Below are 15,753 nucleotides of genomic sequence, written 5' to 3' on the forward strand. Positions count from 1 at the left end.
GTTAAATACAAAAGAAAGAAGAGAGGCTGCAAAAATAGCATAAAGACAATTATGCAAACAAATAATCAAAGCCAAAACCTAGGAAAAATAATTGGAATTAACAAGTACAAGTGCCAGCCATTGGTAGCTTCCCCCCACCCTACTTTTTAGTTACAGTCCTTCCACAGTTTCTTTGTGATACCCAGGCACACTTTGGGACCCTTTCCCACTCTTGAGGAGATACATTTAGGGCACTTCTCCAGCATACCTCGTCAGAAATAATAACAATTGTGTGGTAGAACAGTTTCTGCCTAATCCAGTAGTTAGCATTTGGAGGGCTTTGGTTTTTTTTGGTGGGTTGTTGGTTTTTTTTTTTTAAAGTAGCCAAAAAAAAAATAGCTTGTAGCATTGCTGAAACTTTCTGGAAGAAGAACTGACAGTTTTCCAATTAAATCTCATCTTGTGTTTTTCTTTACTTCACATCTTTTAATGACAGTGTCATGTAATATGATGATTTTATAAGCGGTTTTGCTAACTCATTCAGCAGAGTAATCAATAGAAAAAAATAAGCCAGATGGGTTGTAGTCCATTTGTATTGGGTGGGACAGATGGCATTATTGATAGATGGAAATATTCCAAATAATTATTGTATAATGATATAACAGTGACTGTGCCTGCAAGATTTTATTAATTTACTTTGTGTGTGCACTTCATTCAGTAGGGGTTGAGCTGTACCGTTTAGACAGCACTCCCACTATATTTGGTTGGGGGCTGAGTCCACCCCCTACCTTCTTTTTCCCCTCCCCATGGGATTTCTATGCAGAACCAGTCCTGTAGTACTCTGTTAGAGAATTTCAGGTGGTGGATTGTACTTCTGTCCATACAACAGACTCCACTAGAGTAACTGAGATGGGCAAGAGCGTGATCACTCTTTTTTTTTTTTTTTTTTTTTGCACCTCTGAATGCCTGCTTTTTCTTGCTTTTGTTATCCTCACCGATACAGAGAAGAAACATGCTGTACTGTATCAAGATTTCAGGCATTCCAGCTTAACTGCTGTGGTTTATTCTTTTTGCATCTTGCTAATCCCCAGCAAGATTTGGTATAGCTAGGCCAGTAAAATATATCAATTTTGATAAACTGTTTAATAGATACTGGTTTGGGCTGCTGCTGTTCAAATGTATATTCCATGGCAAAGTATTATTAATTCTCTTTTTTTCCAGTGAGTTAAGAGCACATTAACTTAGTCACAGAAAAACTTGGAGGCCATTTGTGTCTTTTGGCTTTTATAACATAGCTTGCCTTTAGACGTTAGTTGTCTAGTCCTCTCCCTCCAATAAATCCCTGAGCAAAGGTACTACAAACTTAAAAGCTCTCCAGCCCACCTTCTTCTGAGAGAAGCTTTCTGTTTTTTTCTGGTAAGCATTCAGGATGAATGGCTGTGATCCCGTGATTGTTTCAAATCCAGCAAAGAGCGCTACAGTTGACTTTCATTCTGTCAGGAATGCCAGTCAGGTTGTTGACAATGTGCATCTTAATAGCACATAATGTAGAAGTAATGGAAAAAAAAATCACAGTGTTCTATCTGATATATATTGTGAATGGGTTCCTTGCTTATTTCAGCACTCGGGTAACTTGATGCCAACTTTAAGTATCTAAATTTAAACCTTTTGGGCCAGAATTACAAACTGTTCAGATGTCAAAATATGTAAATGAGTCTGAACTAGGATTTTTTAAAAATATCTAAGAGCAGTCATCTAGGGGCACTGGGCCCATCCTAGGGAGCCCCTGCATCGTAAATACCTCCTGTAAATACCATTGGTACTACCCTGTGTCTTTCCAATTTGCCTACCAAATAATACAGAGGTCCCAAGTTATAAACAAGTTAAATCCCGAACCGGAAGCTCTCTAGCTACATGCAGTGGTTTTCTGGAGTAATTATTATGTTTTCATGGCAGTCATTTAGAATGGCATCATGCATCTGTAACACAGCAGTCTGTTGCATTGTTCAGACATGCCTGTAGTATTTGAAGTATACAGACTGTCATGAATTTAAATAAGATTCATGCATTCTCTGACACTTTATCCTAACCAGAACAGAAGTAGCTTATGCTCAAATAGTGGAAGTCAAAGGTTTTTTGTGCTGCAAAGGATTGGACAGAGGTTTAAGATCCTCTTTACCTATGGAGAAAATTACCGCAAAACTTAAAGGAATGTAAACCCCCCCAGATTTCTGTGAGAGGATACGTACTTTTCCACCATCCTGAACAGATGTTTGTAAGCCCATAATATTGAGGTACACAGTTTTTGTATATGTGTATTATATGTATTGGTTAATATCTATGTTTAATACAATTGTTTCTTTTCCAAAGAGTATTGTAAATTCTGTGCCCTATAGACAATAGTATAGGTAATACTAATTTAATTGGTCTCCTCCTTAGACCAGTTCTTGAACAGAACAGTTAGAATGTGCGGACTAGAAGTAATTTAATATTATAAAGGTATAAATGATAGATTAGAACCCTGCTACATTTACACTGTAGTAAAATCTCATGTAGGTTAATTAATATAACTGGTAATATTACCAGAAGAAAACTAAATATTTTTGAAAAACATTGCCACCAGCCATTACCTACGCCTATCAAAAATTCAGAAGGAAGAAAATGCATGTTTCCGTTTCCTTTTTTTCACTCACCAGGTTTACAACATTTATTTTGCTACTAGATGCTATTTTGAATGTTCTGCAGTTTGATATATTAAAGCAGGCTTCTTTTATGGCCCATGTTAAGAACATGCAGTGCATTCAAATAGCACAGTGGTAGTGGGTCTTTCATCTTGTGCCTAGTGTATTTCATTTCCCCTATGTTCAGATTAAACAAAGCTTTTGTATTCATTTGAAGCAACTGTAATGAGAATATTTAACACAGGTCAAATGCAGATAGTGGAACTCCAGAGGTCCTTGAAAATATTCTGCCTTTTGACACTGGGCCATGATGGCAGGTGAAGGGGTTGCCACTTTTGTTTTTTTTTTTAAAGGAAGATTATGATATGCTATTTGTAACATTAGTGGACCCTCGATGAATTTTAAAAAGGAATATAGTCAATAAAAAGAACAATGGAGGAGTCTACATGATCTTAACTAAAGCCATTATTAGATATTTTACATATATATATATATACATGAAAAATTATATGATCACATAATGTTCTAAACAGTATACATGAATAGTAGACTATAAACATAAAATATGAACAACAGAAAATAAGAAAGGAGAGCATTTCTTGTGTGAATGCTTGTGTAGATAGATACAGATACAATCAAATCCTCAGCTGGTATAAGTCAGCATAACTCTCTGATTTTCATGAACTGATTTACACTAGCTTATTTGTCATTTACAGGTAATATATACATGCCTTTGAACATTGTTTTTCAGTTAGACACAGTGAAGAAATGCATGTCAAGTTATTCAGGGTGGTAAACAGCCTAGTTCATCCAGGCTGACTGATTTTCCCCTGCAGCAGTTCCCTTGTAAGAGTTTTTTTGAGTAATTCTTCATCTCATTTGCTGAAAATACTAATTCTGTTTCGAGCCTGTCACTTTTGTGCTAAGCAAGAGGGCATATATGCATCCACTGTTTGCTTAGGCCAGAACCTCTGGTCAAAAGTCTTAGGTGTGATGACTGTGAAAGCCATTAACAGGATTTCAGCCCCAAGGCTGGTACCTGCTGTCAGTGCCTCTTTATAGAGGGGAGGATGCCATTTTGGTTGAAAAGTGATCAAGGTCCTACTTCCACTCAGGAAACTTCTCTATTGAACTGTAGTCCTAATTACATGTAGGACACTTTAAATCCCCACAATGAAGGAAGGAATTTCAGGAAAATCATCCGCTTCAGAGTTTTTTTCTGCTCATCTGGATGAGTTAATCCTACGGACCAGGACTGAAAGAAGAACCAGATTGCCACCCCAACCTACTTAGTTTTATGAACAACCGGTCCTTTCTACAACTGCAGCAGGTTAATCTCTTCCAGACACCACAAATGTTCCTTCCAAGTCAGTGCTTCCAATAAGTAGTTTGATGTTAAGTACTAACTAACTGTTCCAGGTCTTGGTCTTTTTCCAGGGAGGGTATTTTAACTTGTCTCTTCAGTGTGAGCTCAGCGAAAATAAGAAAACTCAGGTCTTTAGAAACTAGTCAAACTTTTCTAGTGAAAGTACCCCCTTTAAATCTATGGGCAATATTCTCTTAGTCACGGTTATGCAGGAACTGGGAAAGCACCCTTGTTGCAGGAAAGAATCTCAGCTATTGAGTAGTGTACTGGGTCTGGCTGGGATGGAGTTCACTTTCTTCATAGCAGCCCCTAGGGTGCTGTGGTTTTGATTTGTGACTAAAACAGTGTTGCTGACAGGCCAATAATGCACAGTTTCAAGGCTTTCTCTTTTTCCCACTCTGTCCCCCAGAGTGAGTAGGCTGGGGGTGGGCAAGAGGCAGCCAAAGGACTATCCCATACCATCATGCGCAGCAATAAAAACTGGGGAGTCTCCTCTTCCAAAGTGGCTATTCTCCAGAGGCTGGCTGGGCATCAGTCTGCTGGTGGGAGGTGGTGAATGACCACCTTTGCATCACTAGTGGTTTTCTTTTCACTTATTACACTGCTTTATCTCGACCCAAGAGTTCTCTCGTTTTTGCTCTTCCCGTTGCCGCTCCTGTTCTGCTGGGGCTGGCGGGTGAGTGAGAGGCTGTGTAGGTGCTTAGCTGCTGGCTGGCATCAACACCACAGATAGATTCAGCAAATTACCACTGAAGAGAAACTCCACAATTAACTAGGAAAATTCATACCTGGACTTCTCCCTCATGAAGCTCCAGCCAAAATTAGAGCTCAGAATATAATCTTTTCACTTTGAACCTGTGCAAGAATCAGATACCATTATGATCTTCTGCCACCAAAAACTTGAAAGAAAAAAATTGGAAATTAACTCAGGCAAATATCATCTTTCTTCCAGTGGAAGCACTTCTTTATTAGTGTATAGCACAATTCAAGGGATCCTACTAAATTTCAGTACTTGATTATCCTAATCTCTGGTTCTGTGTGCTGGTCATAACAACACATCATTTCCTCTTCCTCCTCCTCTTCTCTGAAGGGTATCACACGGGCATCAAAATTAATACTAGGTCTTCAGTTTCCTTACTTATGCAAGTAAAAGGAAACCAAAAATTATTTATCCTTTCCTGTACTCCACTTTCAAAGAAGTAGGTAAGACAGCATGAAAGCGAGCTAGCATTATTTTGAAACCCCTTTAAATTTTTGCCTAGCAAAAATGAGCAGTGCTAACTGGTCGATACCCAGTAACATGCGTGCCAGCTCAGCAGTGAATAATCACTTTCGGCTTCCTCTCTCTATTTATTCAGCTTCATGGATGAAGCATAAAAATTATTCCAGCTGATATGATGCATGTGTATATTTCTCATCAATCGTTTAGTTGTAACACAATGAACACAGCTGGTAACACTTGAAATCTGACTTTGATTTTCTTTTGGGCATTATTCAGTGTTAATATTATGCAGGTCTTTATGTGTCTTGCTTATAAGGACCTTCATGGAAACGTCCTGGCCATCTCCGGTAGTTGACAAAGTAGTTACTCCTGCATATATCTCAATGAAGAAGCAAGCGAGTCTGAAAGAGAAAAATGTAACTGTTCACTGATGAAAATATTAAATGCCAGTAAAAAGACTAATTAAGTCAGTATATTTGGTAAAGTTTTGTCATAATTTGCCAAACGGCTGTTAGCGTGGAGCTGTAGATATCTGTTCAGTAATGCATAGTCTCATAGTCTCTCTGTGCATGTTCTGCAGAATTACGTGGGGGAAACGTATAGGTATACAGATTTTCTCTTTCCCTCACTCCCCGTATACATATATATGCATATAGATTAGTATACATTACACACATATCCATGAAAATATATTTGTATTTTTTCTTAGTATAACTTCTAACAAGCACATATATTCATGCATGTCACTAACGGCCATTTATTGAAAACTTTCTATTCTAATCTTCTGTACATGGACTCACCTGCCTTCAGGAACGTAAGAGTTAAGATCCTGTTATATATTTCAGTAGTAACCTGAGAGACGTATCTTCAGAACAAATTTGCTTTCCATATGTCTCATTCCAACGACTGCTGAGGACAGTTACGCATTTAACTCACACTGGGCTTATAATTTGTAGGCTACTGTGAACTTCCTCTCATGAGTGGATGTAGTGGGTCTGGCTGGGATAGAGTTCATTTGCTTCATAGCGGCCCCGATCGCGCTGTGGTTTGGGCTTGTGACTAACTCCCTGTTGCTGGCAGGCCCGTGCTGGCTGTTGCTGAGCAGTGCCTGCACAGCGTCAAGGCGGCCCCTTTCCAACTCTGCCCATGCCCACCAAGCAGGCTGAGGCTGGGCAAGAAGCTGGCAGGGGACACAGCCGAGGCAGCTGACCCGAGTGGACCAAAGAGGTATTACATATCAAATAAATCCAGGCTTGGCAATAAAAACTGGAGCAGGGGCTGGGCGTCAGTCTGCTGGTGGGGGGCGGTGAGTGATTGCTTTTATTTTTTTCTCTTTCCTTCAGTTACTAAACTGCCTTTATCTCCACCCGTGATTTTTTTTTCTCACTTTTGCCCTCCTGGGTCTCTCCCCCATCCCACTGCGGGGGACTGAGGGGATCTTGCCTGCTGGCCAGGGGCATCCCCCCACAGTGGACTGTAAGAAATTGCCTGAATTGCGTCACCTGAGTTTGACTGCTGTAACATTGAACTAAGGGAAAACTTGTCCTGCAAAATCAAGGTTCCAAACTGTATGTAGGACATTAGTGACCAATATAAATGGCTTGACTTAAAATACAGGGCATGTGCAGTCCTAATAGTCCTGTTATATGCCATTTAACTGATCTTGCTTTGCAGTCATACCATATTAAAAGCTGAAAGTAACTGACTACGCTGCTGAACACAAACGTTTGCCCCAAAATTACTCATATACATAGGATGAAGGAATTTAAATGTTTGTATTTTCCACTAAGAATCTTTGTTTACTAAAAAGTGCCAAATTCAAAATCAATTTCAATTCTGTATTTCATATTACTAATAAAGGTGGCTGTCTCAGTGAGGGAGAGCCTGGCAATTACTAGAAGTGTAATAGTGCCACCGGGATTTTCAAATTGTTTCTTCTGCCTCCAGCAGCATCACAAGTTTCTTCATTGCATACTGCAAAATTTAACTACAGGGTTAACAACAGCAGCTAATGGTGCTGTATGCGTACAGGTGAACAAGTGATCACAGAACAGGTGAGAGAAAAGCTGACATTTGGTTTGAAAATTGGTTCCAGAGCTCGAGGTCGAAGTTCAGACGGAAAGTAGACTTTCAAAGAAAACATCTTTACAATCAGTATCTGAAATATAAATTCTAAATCATGAGATCGGTTATCCTTAATGCCCACAAAGTAGATTTTGACCATTAACTTTTCTCATTTTCTGTCCCATTTGGGTACACACCCTCAAATGATTTTCAAGTGGAATCTCTCCATCTTGAACATCCTTATTCTGTTCAACTCTCTTTCCTAAGTGCTTATTTTTGACACTACACATGAAGAATAAAACCCTCAGAGTGACAGTCTGTGATCATGTTTCATGTGGCAGTCTTCATTTGCTTTCAGTTTATATTGCTATCAATTTATGACTTTGTTCCTTAAATAGTTATCTTTTTTCCACACTGTAACTGATATATTGAATGATGTATATTTGAGAGGTATTTCAAGGAATCTTAACTTCAGTCATTAACTGGTTATCTCTCGGCTCAGGAACCTTTAGTTTGTTGAGAGAAAGTTAATATTTTTAAAGCAAATAAAACAGCTTTTCAATATGTAATTATTTTCTTATGAATTCTACATTTTCATGCCCTCTTGAGCATCTAGCACACAGTACTTGAATTTACATTTAGCTCTGCAGGAACTGCTTTAAATATTATTATTCCGAAGGAAGAAATCAAAAATGAAAGTGAATTTTTAGTACAATAGCGAGGTATAGGAAGCAGTAACAGCAGCCTGCATTATTGTATAGAACTAACTCACAGCTTGACAGAAAGTCCCTGCTGGGGAGGAAACGTAGGAGAACTGGCAGAATTTTGCTACATCTGCTCCCTACTGCTAATAAGCTTTAACCTGTTTCATTTTTATTATGCTTACTATTTAGATATTTTGCTTCCGAAATTGTATCTGTAACTAGGAGAACACATAAAAGGGAGCACAACAGGTAGAGCTGTTTAAAAATTTAAAACTATCACCAAGGGATATTAAAGGCCAAAATGAATAAGCTGGTTGCCTTCCCAGTGTGGGTTTTTAGAGTTCAGGCACTGCAGCAGTGGTGGAAAGACTGAGTGTAAGTAGTGGGTAAAACAGATTTCATGGCTTGAGTAGCTTGTACAGCCAGAAGGCACCATTAGATCATTTAGTCTGACCTGTATATCACAGACCATTACAGAAATGCCTATTCTGAACCCTGTGAGTATACTTAGACTAAAATATATCAGACCTTAAGAGTTTAAAATGCTTTATGCCACAAGATGAGGACCGAGAGGCTGAGCTTCCCATGCAGTAGGAAGGGTGTCTATCAGGTTGGTAAGTACACTACTTCTGCAGAATAAGCCAAACAACCAAAGGCTTGTACGCATTTAACAAAAGTGAAAATCCCTTCCTGACCCCTTTGACTTAGGGGAAAAATATACAGGCATTCATATTGTATATGAATATATACAATATATTGATACTGTATCAGAGCACTTGCTTACTGAGATGTTCTGCTGAAGCCATAAACTGTTCCTTCAGGAAATTAGAGAAAAAAAAAACACAAACAAAAAAAACCACCAAAAAAGGAAACTACCACCTCCCCAGAAACAAACAAAAGCAACCAGAATAACCAAAAGTTAGACTTAATCTGTCTCATTATGTATCAGTGGGAGTAATTAAGGGCCCAGTAAGACGGGCAATCTTCTTCAAGCAGTCATATCCATTTTTAAAGCTTAATATTCATTGCTTATTTCTGAATTTCAGGCATTATGCCCCTTGGACAGCCATGCTGGCAGTCCTGTGCTTCCCAGAGTCTCAGTCCAGACACATTCATCTGAATAGCTATAGCTGAGGTTTATAACCATCTAAAAATGTGGGGGAAATGGTATTGTACGTTTTCCATTTGGTATTATCACATGCTTCCCAAGGCTGATTATCCAACATCTTAAAATGTTTCTTTTGCTCTGATGGTGGCATAATTGTCACATAGAATTATGAAATCTATTTTGAAGAGATTGAAATGTATGAAATTCAGTGGGTAGTTAAAAACTCTAAGTCCATGGGGCTACTGAGACTGTGCCTTCAGGTAGTGGGATAGAGCAAGATTGTGACACTTACCTGATAAATCGAGCAAAAGTGAAGTCTGTCTTAAATAGATTATTCTCCATTACTGTGCACGCAGAGGTCTGTGTCTGTCTTTCAGCAGGCCAGTTTGCATTCTTCTATATTTCTTTCAATTTATTCTAACAAGTAATTATTTGAGCTTACTTTTCAAGAAAGCTTCCAGGTTCGTAAGCCCAGAAAGCAGAGACGTTAGCCTAGTTATTACAGACTTGGTATACCGACTTCAGGCTTTCAATTGTTTATTTGTTCGGGAGACTCCTTCAAAGCTGACTTTGTCTTCATGGAAATGTGATACCGATCGCTCTTATTTTGATCACATCACAGAGCTGCTCGGTTTCCAGAATGAAAGGATGAAAAAACAGAGATCCAACAATAGAAAAGAGAAGCAAAATTAACAAGAAAATTATATCCTTATGTACTAAATATAATCAAAAGAGCGCTTGTAAGGTTAGGTCTTTGATTTCGGCTGAGTCCTTTCGTCTATCGCACAAAAGTGATGAAAATTTATACCGCTTCTTGGCCTCTGTTGACAATAAAGGTAAAAGATAGAATAGCAAGGTGCTAAATTATTCTGTTTGAGTGATACAAGATATAGATCATTTGTAGTTATTGATCTGATTTCTTATAAACTCTGTTTTCATGAGTTTCCATATTTGCTTATCTTTTTTATGTGATGCTGACATACACTTACAATAGTACTATTCAGAGACCACTTGTCGTGAAAGTTTTGACTCTGCAAAGACTTAAACATATCCTCTATGCACCAAAAAGCTGTCTCAACTTATAAAATCAAATTTACACTAGATTTATTGTGGGATTTGGGCCCTAAGAGTGATGTTAGTTAATTTTTGTGGTAGTTTCTTCTGACATACTTGGTTGACTACCATAAAATCTTAGCCCATCACATTGACAAATCCTAATAATAGCCAGCAATATATTGTATAGATTTCAGATTTCCTATATTCTCGCTAATATAACTTGAGGTATGCTCATTTTATTCACCTGCAAAATGCCTTACTGGGAAAAGTTAAGCTGTTGTGCTTGGCATGTTAACTGCGGACCATTTAATATCTAAATAATTAATTTTGCAACCCTACCACACCTGCATGCAGAATTTTTCACAATTATAATGAAGAAAACTTAATTTGGATTTTTTTTTTCCAAATGTCAGCGTGTGGAAATATAATTGTTGTCTTGAGAGATGACATTAATTTGAAATCCATTCAAATTTTAAAAAATAATTAAAAATGCCCTTAGAAATAGCACTGCCTCTAAATTTCTATACCCATATTTGTTACCCTGTATCTACTGTCTGGTTTTTTGTGTTTCTGTTTTTTAAAGATAGATAAGGACAAAAAACAAATTATGCAAAACGTGCTGTCAGATGCTGACAGAAAAGGTAAAGAACCACCTTGTTTTCTCTAGATTTTCCCTGGCTCAGTGACACCAAGTAAGTACAGGCTCAGTTTTCCAGCTGACATTGTATAAGATAGATGGTACAGTGGTAACTGAACTACCGTCAGCTTTGTCCAACACGTTGTGGAGCTGAGAGGACTGAAATTTCTGAAGAACTTGTTTCTTTTTATATTAACATATTTATTCCCTGATAAATATTCAGGTTTATAAGACCTCATTTTTAGTCTGCCAGTCTTGTGTTAATGTATTTTTGGCATGCAGCAAATAATCTGTTTTATTTCAGGAAGGCGTACTAAATGACAGACTTTCTTATTTTTGTAAGGTTTGCAAAAAGAATATTTTTAACGATTTTATTGTTATAAAACACTGTGGTATTCATTCTTTGAATTCTGGCGTGTTGTACCAGGAATGCATGTGGCCTATTTATTAGGCAAACTAGGATGTTGAAAAGGATTGCTTCTATCCTACTTTCTTCAGGAACTGACATTTTTATTCTTATGCTGTTTTCCTAGTGGAATCTTTACTTTTTAAAGTCATAAACCTATTGTTGTGGGAGACTCTCTAGCAAAGCTTAAACTGGATCTCAGGAGTTTGATGCACTCTGTTTAATGCAGGCGGTGTAAAAGAAATTTTAAATGTATTATTTAAAGGCACATTAATCTTGCCGCTATAATGGTGTAATAATGCATACCATAGAAGGTTTTCATAAACTGAGCTTCTAAAAGTAACATCACAGTATCTTTCTTTTTGTTCTCCAAGTCAATTCTTTGTAGCGATAGCAATTACACATTCGTCTCTGTCTCTTACAGCCTGATTCCATATTCAGCTGTGAGGTAGGTAGACCTTAGTCCTTACTCACACAACAAAAATAATATTTCTCATTTGGAACAAATGGAGGACAGTCAAAATAAACAAATCTATGTAATAAATTTTAATAGCTGAAATGTGTACCTTTTTCAATTAAATTAAGTGGTCAAATACTTATACAATGGACTGAGTATAGGTTTGACCTGTACTCATTATTGCTCTGTTCTCATTGGAATTTTAATAGGTCTCCCTTGGATATTTTTTTAATGAAGAAATACATTATTAGTTGGAGAAATTCTTTTCTAAGGTTAGCACTTTTAAAACCACACTCTGTGTAAGTTGGTTTCCAACGCTTACAGCCCAGCATTTTTCATTTAACCGTGCTCATTGCATTGGGTTCTGGTTTGTTTTGTAGCAGTATTGCGAATGCATTAGCTGTTCATTAGCGTAAGAGTATTCTTTGGCTCTCCTGAACACGCACAATGAAAATCAAGTGAATCTTTGCTAAGGCACGCAAAATGCAAGGACTTGGTAATGCTGTGAACCTACGTGGTAACTCAGGAAAGCATTATGCACACGGCAGTTCAGGTAACCATTTAAGGCAGTGATACAGGTTAATTACAAGTTTTAAAACCAACTGACAATCTCTGTCGCTAACCTTCCTCCTTGTGATATGAAAGGGCTTGTGTTTCTGCATTAAACATGTTCATATAAGTGTTAGTTAAGGAATGTTTCTACCTTTTCAGCTTCAGCCTATGCATGAATATAAGCTATAGGAAGAGTTCCCGTTCTTGTTTCTCATTATTAGATATCTTACTGAATTGGATGTCATTTGATACCTGTAATACTGTGGCCTTTGATAAGTTTTCAGCCGCGCTCTTCAACCCTTTCTCCTTCCAGCCAATCAACCTTACACTTTTGCAGGTTTGAGTTAAAACATCCATTGTACAACCTCGTTAGAGGGGTTAAAACAGAACAGACTGTCTGGGTGGCTCAAGTGTAATAGGACTCAAGATCCCCGTTCCTGCGGCAGGTGCTTAAGGCAGACAAACCTCCTGCTTGGCACTGCGTGGGACTGTCTTTTGTGTTTTGGTTGTCTGTGCTGCCTCTATCAGTATAAGCAGGGACTGAAGATATACGCGCCCCGCTAAAAGTGGGATTCCAGTTCTCTTAGTGATTCTGATTTGGGAAAAAGGAGAAGAGGAACCATTGGTGTTTTTTTCTCAGAAAGATGCCAAGAGTAACCACATCAAACTCACACTGCTTCCAGCCCAATATTCTGACACCAATACCTCTGCTCATCTAGCTGAAGAAGCACTTCAAAGCTGTTATCAGTATTCTTCTGTTTGACTCTGTGTTCATTGCTCATCTATGAAATCAGTCTGCAATATCACAGATGAACGTAAAACTCCCTTAGAATTACGGAAATATTGGAAAGGACTAGTTGTTGGAAGGGACTAGTTGTGAAAATTCAGCCAGTCCAGTCAGGAACGCCCAGTTGTTTTTCTTCACCAAGCCCACACTGGTATCAGCATAAGCATAAACTCTTATGTAAGAACATAAGAATAGCCATGAACGTGTAGGCTCTGCTTACTATTCCGGCTCCAAACAGTAGACCTAAGCGGATGTGAATAGTAAAATCAGGAAAAGCATATATCCGCCCTAATGTTCTCCCAACCTCAAACTATTTTAGTTCATATTTAAATTAATTAAATTAGTTTTCATAGTTATATAAATAATTTTATATAAATTAGTAACTATTGTATAAGTTAAGAATTAACTAAGAATTTTAATGTGTCTCTTATAATCCCCACTGAATCTGTGTTCTGGGTACTTGTTCAGGCTACCGTTGAATCCCTGTAAAGTTCTTGCAACCACAGCATTCTCCATCAAGGAATTCCAGGTGTCACCCACCATTGTTCTTTTTGAAACCATGCTCTTACTAATGTCATTTGATGATCCGTAGCTCCTGTACAGAAAGACAAGCCTGCAAAATCAAATCTTATCCCTATCCACCCTTCTTATGTCATGTATGATCTTGTAAACCTCTGTCATAATCTCCTTAAGAAGGCTGGAGAACATTTCCAGTCAGACCCTCCAGAGCTTTTGGTCGTCCTTCTTGTCCTCCTCTGAACACATTCTGGGTCTAATGTGTCATTTTTCAGTTGAGAGATCCAGAGCTGTAGATCTTACTCAAGGTGCAGGTGAACTGTGAATTGCTACAGCGGCATAGTGTTACCCACTTTGTTCTCTATTCCTTTCCTAAGAATTCATAATGTTTTACTTGCTTTCTTGTCTGCTGTCAACTTCTGTGATTCTTTATTGTCAGTCCATGAAGACTTTCCAGGACGTTACTTAGCTTAGCATGCCACTCTTCTCAGTGTTTACAGTAACACGGCATCAACCTACTCTGGTATTATAAAATGTCAGGTAAATAACATAACTACATTCTCAGTCCTCCTAAAATCTACTCCATACCTTCTGTTTTACCCGAGTTAATGAAATGTGTATTGTAACACCAGAAGAATATCAGTATTCTCTTCACCGTGGGAAAAGTCCCTCATTGAGTTGTGGGTTTTTTCAAAGCAGAGTGTTAAAAAATCAGAGTGTTCATAGTCCTCTGGATAGGGCATGATATAGATACAATGCATGTATTTAGGAAAAAAATCTACTTTGGGGCTTCCTTTTCCAAATTTTCTAGGACTCCATCTTTCCCACCACTGATAAACTGAGTAGCAAATGATCCTGTTGGCAGAGGGGAGATAACTATGAATCATGTTTTGAGAACAGTCTAACATGAGATTTGGTAAGAGCTAAATCACTTGTCATATCAAATCTTTGTCCAAAGTTTGGGGATCTCCCATTTCATAGCATGACAGAATCAGAGTCCTCTCATAACGTGGCCTCTGAGATGATCCAGTTTGCATCCATTCCTGAAAGACGGCATCGTTACAGTCATTTCTTTTCGGGGCGGGGGGGGGTCTCCTGCACAGCGAAAGGATGTTACCTGGCTTCCTTCTCCAGCCCTCTTTGAATCAGACCATGGAAAAGTGTAGCACAGAAGTAGCATCAATCTCCACATTATCTCAGCAGTCAGACAACAGACCTTTACAATCTGCTCATTTTCCCCTATGGTATCTGAACTTTTCCTGGTGCCAAGTTACCTAGCGGCCTTTGTTTTTAGAAAGGATTAAATCCTGTGGAAAAGCTAACAACTGGAAATCGGGATCTTCAACAGGCAGACCCACTCCTGTGAACTGAAAATCATTTGAATACTGATAGCTAGGAAATAAGTGTCTAAGGGCAAATACCTTTAAGTGACAGCTACACCTACAGCCTAATGAAATTTGCAAAGATTTGTAAACTTCAGGTCAAACATACCTTAAGGAATCACTGCTTTCAACAGTGTTTTGCCCAACAGTGTTTTCTCATCTCTCAGTAATAAAAATTTTACAAAGGTGGCCAAGAATTATCTGTCACTTCTTTTTCAAGAATTACAAGCCAAACTGCTTCTTCTTCTACCTCAACTTTTTTTCCCCAAGACTGTGAAGACGTGGTAGGAGCAGGCCAAGACCTGTGCAACTTTATAGAACAGTCTACGACAGTATCCTTGGGCAAGAACCCTAACAACATGTTTTTCTTCATAGTACTGCAGCTGTTTGCCAAAAGTACTGCATCTCATTGATCAGAGAGCAGAATCAGTTACAAAGAGCAACTTAGTCATAAAATAATTCCTCTTGATTTGCACTACTAATACTTACTTATATTGTTCCAGCATCCTATGAATAGAATTTCTTAGCAGACCTTATATATTCATCCTCTTTTACCCTCACAGGCTATCGTAAAGATATTCAGCTGTTCAAGACAGTTGTAAATCTGTGAAAGGTAACTCATAAACGCAGCATCCATGTACAACACAAATGTCAGCGATTTCTTGAAAATAAGTCGGGAGAGGTGATTGTTAGAAGTATTTCTGTAAGATTCTGCAGCAGCTGATGAAAGATTATTAGTCCCCAGTAGCTCCATCACTTGTGCTTTGTGCAAACTCTAAAGTTAAAGGTTATGAGTACTATGGTACTGTACAGGTGCACCGTGAATAGTCTTTCAC

At 38.3% G+C, this 15,753-nt stretch overlaps 1 protein-coding gene across 11 annotated transcripts in view; it reads left to right on the top strand.

Annotated features, from left to right (window-relative positions):
* Positions 1 to 15,753, top strand: part of DPH6 (diphthamine biosynthesis 6) — a 208,780-nt gene that overhangs the window by 148,992 nt on the left and 44,035 nt on the right. The window lies entirely within an intron of this gene.

Source organism: Phalacrocorax carbo, chromosome 9, assembly GCF_963921805.1.
Source record: "Phalacrocorax carbo chromosome 9, bPhaCar2.1, whole genome shotgun sequence".
Taxonomy (NCBI): domain Eukaryota; kingdom Metazoa; phylum Chordata; class Aves; order Suliformes; family Phalacrocoracidae; genus Phalacrocorax; species Phalacrocorax carbo.